This window comes from Chelonia mydas, chromosome 23 (assembly GCF_015237465.2).
Source record: "Chelonia mydas isolate rCheMyd1 chromosome 23, rCheMyd1.pri.v2, whole genome shotgun sequence".
NCBI lineage: Eukaryota > Metazoa > Chordata > Testudines > Cheloniidae > Chelonia > Chelonia mydas.
In genome coordinates, this window is record NC_051263.2 from 386,456 (window position 1) to 393,748 (window position 7,293).

General features: G+C 46.4%; 1 long non-coding RNA gene across 1 annotated transcript in view; it reads left to right on the plus strand.

Moving 5' to 3' along the window:
* Positions 1 to 1,338, plus strand: part of LOC122463663 — a 125,684-nt gene extending 124,346 nt beyond the window's left edge. Inside the window, exon 5 of the long non-coding RNA XR_006287239.1 lies at positions 862 to 1,338. This is a non-coding gene — a long non-coding RNA (uncharacterized LOC122463663). The remainder of the gene's footprint in view (positions 1 to 861) is intronic.
* The last annotated feature ends 5,955 nt before the right edge of the window (positions 1,339 to 7,293 follow it).

Here is a 7,293-nt window from a genome sequence, read left to right on the forward strand (position 1 = left end):
CTCTGTATCTGGGACCCTTAGGAATCAAGTCTGGGTGTTTGGAACTTTACTGGTGCTAACACAAGGTGTCAACCTGGAAACTCACTATGCCCCCAGAGTAAAATTCACTGGGGCAGAGAACCAGCACAAAGGCCATGCACCTCTTAAAGTGGGACAAAAGTGGTGCATGGGCCTCATGCAGACCCGCTGCCCAGGGGTGAATTTCACCTTACAGACTGCTGACTTTATACAGGCTGGAGGAGAGTGTAGAGCAGGAAAGGTGCATCTTCACCAGGCCCCCTGCAGGTCCAAACTGTTCCTCAAAGGAGTATCACTGTCGGGAATGAGGAATTTTAACCTTTTCTTAGAGCAACAGGAAGATAAAAGATTTTCCCATTTGAGAGGGGAGGGACTGGTTGCAAGGAGGGACAAGAGCATATTAGCATGGGGCATGCTGACATTGAAGATAGGGTAAAGAAAGGACCTAAGGCTCTCCTAGGAGCTAAAGTCCCATGAACCTTTGTAGTTGAGTTAATTGTAGAAGTGGAATTTTTCTGAGTGGCCACGTTTAGCATATTTCTAAAATGGCCGTAACAGATATTTCAGTAAGTACACAATGTGTGCAAGAGAGAACACACACAAATCATCCAACTAAGGGAACAAACAATAACGGGCAGGTGTTGAGACATTTGGAAAGTTGCTGGGGAACTGAGAAACTAGGAAATAACCTAAGATAAAAAGAAGTATGTACCCAAAGAAGGTAATTGATAAGGTTTGGAATGATAAAAAATAAGAGCAAGGGTGGTTGGGTGCCTCAGGTGCTTTGGTGATTGTCAGGTGTTTTCCCACAGATCTGCTGAGCTACAAACTGCATTGTTTTAGCTTTGTGCTTCAGGCTTAACAAGCATTTCAACTTCCTTGTGGTCTTCCAAGATCAGTCCCTTGTATTATGCTGCCTTCCCCAGCCACGTTGATCCAGGCAGTGCCTTTTAAATGGAAGAGGCCTCATTCTGCCACACGCCTTGCACTGAGCCAGAGCTACATCAAAGGTGCCATCCCAGTAAAGACATCTAGGAAAAGCTGGCTGCTGGAAGCAGTTTTCCCTCCTCTGAGTAATAAAATGCACCTTTCCTGAAAAATCAGGTTTTCTAGGGAGGGGAGAAGGGCCAGGGTGCTCCTCTGAAGCTGGTGTGCATGCCTTATATCTGCATGTGCATTTGTGCCAAGCTCTAAGGGAGAGGCCAGATAGCAGAGCAAGGGCTGGGACACAAAAAGAACCCTTTTCAGCCATTCCTCCTGAGGGGGGAAAGGAACAGGGAATGAGAGGGGGCTCGGAGCCAAAGAGCCCTTCTCCCTGGGGTGTTACACTGAACCAGCAGTCACGGAGAGAGGAGACAGAACCACACTACTTTTCACAAGCACTTGCTCCCTCCTGCACCGGAGACAGATTTTGTATGAGCTGGCACAGCTGATGGAGCCTATGGGTGATGGCATAGCACCATCCAGTCTTTGCTTGCATTGCACACAGTAGTGGTGATGACCAATTTCATTCAGAACTCATTATTCCAACAGAATCTGATTCTGACCTGGCAGGGTCCAGACTCGCTTGCCATGGGCATTCCCTGCACTCTAGCAACTCTTGTCCTATGCACTACCTAATCAACTCCAGGGACGCATTGGAGAGGAAGCATAGTCCAGTGGCTTGGGTGCTGCCTTAGGCTGTGCCTCAGATTGTCTGGGTGATCGTGGGCAAGTCACTTAGCCTCTCTGTACCTCAGTTCACTATCCATAAAATGGGAATAATAGGTGTTTGGGAGGATAAATACATTAAAGACTGTGAGGGGGTCCAGATACATTCCTAAAGTAAGTAGATTAGAAAACCTCTAACTAAATAGTGTGTACGCATGGATTCGCTCTACACCCATTCCATATTCCTCCCCTTACAACAATATCTGAACAGAAAAGCTGTAGCAGGAGGCACTTAACAGAGTGAAGGTTTGATGGTGTTTACCACTTGCAATAAAGCAGTGAAGTTAAGGATTATATTCTTTGTATTGCAGTGATGCCTCAGAGCCCCACTCATGACCTAGGATGCCCTTGGGCTAGATGTTGGACAGAGCGTTAAGAGACTGCCCCTGATTCAAAAGACCATACAGTCTAAGCACTCTCCTCCCTGCCATGTCCCCTGGGGGCGCTCCCTCCTGCTGATCCGTAATTGATCAGTAATGATTTGTTGATAACCAGTAGCTGATAAAATGTTAACTGTGATTATAGGTTTGGGGTGGGGGGAAGAGTCTTCTAGACTGGATTAATTTAATAACAAACCTTGGCTAGATCAGCTTTGATTGGGTTTATTGATTAAGTCCGTAAAAACAGCATATACACAGAGCAGTATACAATTAACAACAGCTGGAGCAGATCTTTCCTGGAGTTTTCTGACAGCCTGTGTCCAGGCTGCAGGTGATCTTAGGGTAATTATAAGCTAAGTTCTCGAGGACTAATGTGAGTACATCTATGAGAGCTGTAACTCGCACCCCTCGCTCATAGTGCAGACATTCACCAGGAGAAAAGCATGCTGGGAAGGGAGCTCTGCTTATCCTATTGGATAGTGAGCTCTCTGAGGCACAAGCTGTCTCTCTTACTACCTATGAATGCAGCACCCACTGAAAGTGGGTCCTCTGGGCACTCCTGCAATATAAACAAATACAGCCTGGGCAAGCTTCTCCTATGTTCCCCACTAACCCCTGAACCAGAGATTCCTCCTGTAGGGTTAAGAGCATTGGCAAAGGAGCCACATAGGTACTTGTCGCCTACCAACTGGGCTAAGACCCACCCAGCATAATTATTTCTGCTTGGAGGATTTTGCACATAGAAGATAGCAATGAGAAGTTTCAGGCAAAGTAAATGATACTGAAAATTATTAGCACACAGGAGCAGTCAAATCATAAAACAATGGGGGCCTATAACTCTCCTAGTGAGTGTGGAAAATGGAGCCAGCAGACTGCATTGAGTGCTGCTTTGCCATAATTATGCAGGAGATGCACCTCAGCAAATGAGTTATTTGTTTGAATCACAAGTCACCTAGTCTTTGGGGTAGCCGGAACAGGCTATTTAATCCCTTTGACCTGCATGGGCTGGGTCAGGTTGCGGTATGTAGTCATTTACAGGTACCAATAACAACCCTTCTGATCTGGCAGCATTTCACAGCTGCTTTGCACTGGTGTGAATGACTGCATAAGGTGCAGGCCCTGATATGTAACTCTCTCCTGCTAAAATTAAAATCTTATTGAACTTAATTCTTGTTTCTACTGAGGCCACTTTGCACAGATCTATCCATGTAATGGGGCCTTCTGGTGGGTAGAAATATATAGTTTATTCCCACTTTAAAGCCCCTTTATGTCTCCAGAGCAATGTAAATGGGTATCAGGCCAATTGTCTCTGTTTACGGAGGAGAAACTGGCATGGTTTGGTCTGACTCCACCGACCACCTAAGAGTGTTTTCTCTCTTAGTTTCTTATCCCCCACCTGTTCGTTAATAGCCACAAAACTGGCTTCTAGCAGCAATTGCCCAACTCCCAGCAGTGATGAGGCACTTCGCACAGGACTTCTTGAGTCTCTGGACCCACTTTAGATCATCTAACATTTTTCTCCTGAAGCACAGTCAGCCTTTCCATTTTGCCAGGAAAATATTTGCACACTTAACAGGGACTCAAGCTGAATATTATCCAAGCTGCAGAAAAGCCATTTCAGGCCTTTGAGTTGTAGATAAACACTTTAGCCAGAAGCAGCTCAGCTTTTCAAACAGCTTAGGGACTCTTTGATTTGTCCGCAGTTGATGCGGGTTCTTAAAAGCTGGACAGTTTAGCTCTGCCCTTAATGTCTGCTCAGTGACTGTGCTAAGCATAACCACTTTTTGCCTTGTCCGTCTCTCTAGGTGCTGTATAAGTTTCTGTCTTTGTATGTAATAAAATCTCCTGCTCTGATTGTGTTTTAGAAGCATTCTTCAGGCTTGCAGAAAGATGATTATTTCTCACCGGGGTACTCTACTTGTGAGTGGAGAGGGGGACGGTTTGAGGCACTGGGGTTTTCAAGAGAATTTAAGATTTCCTTCGTTCCTTTGAAAACCCTAGCCATCGAGGCTGACTTTTCTCCCGACCTATTATCTGGCTGTTCGGTTTTCGCATTCCTGTCTATGCTTCGGTGCCCATCGAGTACATCTCTTCTGCTCGCCTATGAGTGATAAATACAGTCAGGTGGTTGGGGTGTCACAGGGCTTATGCTGCACTAATACAGGGAAGCCATTAGTTTTATTCTCTCTAGGCTCAGTTTTACATCTGCAACTTGTGCGATCCTCTACAGGAGTGGAAACAGAGTGAGAAGCGCTCATTCTGGTGAGAGGAGCCGGCTTTGCACAAGTGCAGGGCAATTGAGAATCTGATGCTCTGTCCATGGTGGTGAAGGAGTTGATGGCCACATGAACCCCCTGCACGGGCATTAATTGGGTACTAGGTGTCTCAGCTGTGGATTTCCAGGTACCAGTTTACCCATTTATCTATTTCAGGTGCCTGAACTGTGCGTGTGAGGCTTGACGAGACCTATGGGTGGATACAGAGATTGGAATAAGTTGATAAAGATGACAGAAACAGCTCACTGAAACACAGAACAGAAAGGGAAGATGAGACCGAGACTGGCCAGGTACTGGAGTGAGACTTGGGATACCTTTAAATTCCAGCCTCTGCCACTAACTCCTTGCATGGCCCTGGGAAAGTTGGTTGGTGTTTGTTTTTCCAGAAGCACTGAACGCCCACAACTCCAGTTCATCAGGCACTTCTGGTTCTCAGCATCTGAGGGAAATCCAGCCCTGGCTATCTGCACCTTCCTTTGCCATCTTTAAAGCGGGGACAATAATGCCACTTTGTCTTGTCTAGTCAGACTGAGATCTTGGCGGCAGCAGGGGCCATGTTGCTCCATGGCTGTGCGATGTCAGGGCCAGGATCTCATCTGTACAGATAAAGCACTGCCGCAATACAGATAAATGGGGAAGGAAGGGAATCTGTGTGGCATCAGCAACACACTCCCTTCCCCTTAGTATTCAGAGATAAGGCCTGAGAGCCCAATTCACCACCACCGACCCCAGTGCACAGTGGCTGTAAAACAACCCAGCTGATGGGACGGCACGCTGCACTGGTATGAGCATCTGCACAAAGGGCAGGGCATGGAGCAGGTCTAAAGTTAAAGGCCTTTATATCCCTGTTCAGGCACCTATGCCTAAGTCTTCAAAAGTGACTGATGAATTTGACTGCCTCCATCTGAGTGCCCAACTCACTTCAAAGGGGCCCAGTTTTTCAGATTATGAGTGATCAGCTCTTTCTGAAAGCCTCAGCTTCTCTCATGTGACTAATGTTGAGCACCCAAAAATCACTAGTTATTTTTTGAAAACATAGGCCTAAATATAAGTTGCCTAATTTTTTTCCAGAGTGCCTACATACCTGCCAATCCCACTGCAGTCATGAAGAGTGGTAGAGCAGGCAATAGTGCCATAGGTGTCTAAATACGGAGTTAGGGGCCTGGCTTTAGGCCTCTGAGCACGCTGGCCTTGGGGACTAGATACAGCCAAGAATGACGAGTGAGCTCTGTTCTATTTGCCACACTTTCCCAAGTAGCATTAGTTTTATGGTAACCAGGTGAATTAGTTTTATGGTAACCAGGCCGGCGCCTGCAAGAATGTAGCAGGGGATGATGAGTGGGGGTGGAGAGAACTGTACTCTAACTAGTACAGGAATAAACAAAAAATCAAATGGAGAAAACAACCTCGCTCCCAAAGGCTTCCAAGAGTTAAATGAAAAGGGAAAAGGAATAGCAATAGAGCTGTGTGAATAGTGGATTTTTTTGATTTGCTGGCAATTCAGGGGAAAAAAAGTTTCAGGTTGACCCAGAACTTTAAGTTTTTAAACAAATTTTAAAAAAACTCATTTCAGGTAGACTGAAATGTTTTGTTCAACCTGAAATGAGATGTTTCATTTCAATTTCAAGCTATTTTTTACATTTTAAATTTTAAAAATGTAACGAAAGGAAATTGCTAAACAAGTTGTTTTCAGTCCAGAGATCCAAGTGTTTATAAAGTGTCAAAAGAAAATATGTATTTTGGGCACTTTTAGGATTTTTTTACCCCTGCCTGAAGCAATTTGACAAAATTGACATGAATTCACAAAATGTTTGTTGACCCAAATCTGCATTTTTTTTACTGAATAAAGTTTGTGAAAATTTTTCCCAGTTCTAGATAGCAGATATTACTCAAAGCCTACATGATTCCCTTATGCCAGCACTGATAGAGCACCAAGCTAAAGGTCACAGGAATGAAATACTAAAGGTTTAAAGGTCAGGCCAGAGCAGAGAGAGTTCAGGGATCAGAAGTTGGCAGAACAGCATCCAAACAAAGCAACCAACTGGCCAAATGCATATGGTGCCAGACTAGCCCATACAGCTGTGGAACAGATTGGAGCACAAGCTGGGAGGTTTTGATAGGTATTGATAACCTTTATTGCCATAAGGACACCGCGGCAATTCTGTCACATAGCAGCTCCCGAGGTGCAGGATGTTCCCTCTGGAATGATGCTTTGGGATAATTAGCTTTACATGTTCCAGGCTTCACTTGTTGATTCCCTGTTCTGTTCATTCCCCCAGGGGCACCTGGCATGGGCCACTGTCAGAAGACCGGATGCTGGGCTAGATGGACCCTTGGTCTGACCAAGCAGGGCCGTTTGTATGACTAGTGACTTTGTATGTCCAGCTTGCAGGTCCTCAGCACCTTCTGAAAGTCAGGGGCTTCTAAGGCATCTCAGGTTGGACCCTGCCACCGGCCCTGTAAGGGGAGTGGAGCTCAGCCTTGCCTGGGATGCAGCAGTTATCCCTCAACTGACCCTGATCTGGTGGCTTAATTACCATGGGTGACCCCAGTTGTGGGAGGCCAGGGAGGATTCCATAGAGGGGGAAGAGAACTCAGTGAGGGAGGAGACCCAGGGCAGAGGAGCAAGCTGGAGAGAACTACAGGGAACAGGTCAAGCTCCTGGGGTAGGCCCTGAGACAGACCCTATAAGAAGTCTGGGAGGAGGGGGGATGGGATGTCCCTAGGGAGGTGAGGCAGTGGGGAAACCTGCTGGAAAGAAGGGCCTCCAGGGACAGAGCCTTGGGTGACATGCTCAGCCAGGGGAGCAGAGCAGCAACCCTGCAGTGCCCAGCATTAGGGGTGAAGAGCAGCAGAAGTCTCCTCTGTTTGGATGCTGATGTGGACTCTTGTATCCTGCAAGGGGACAG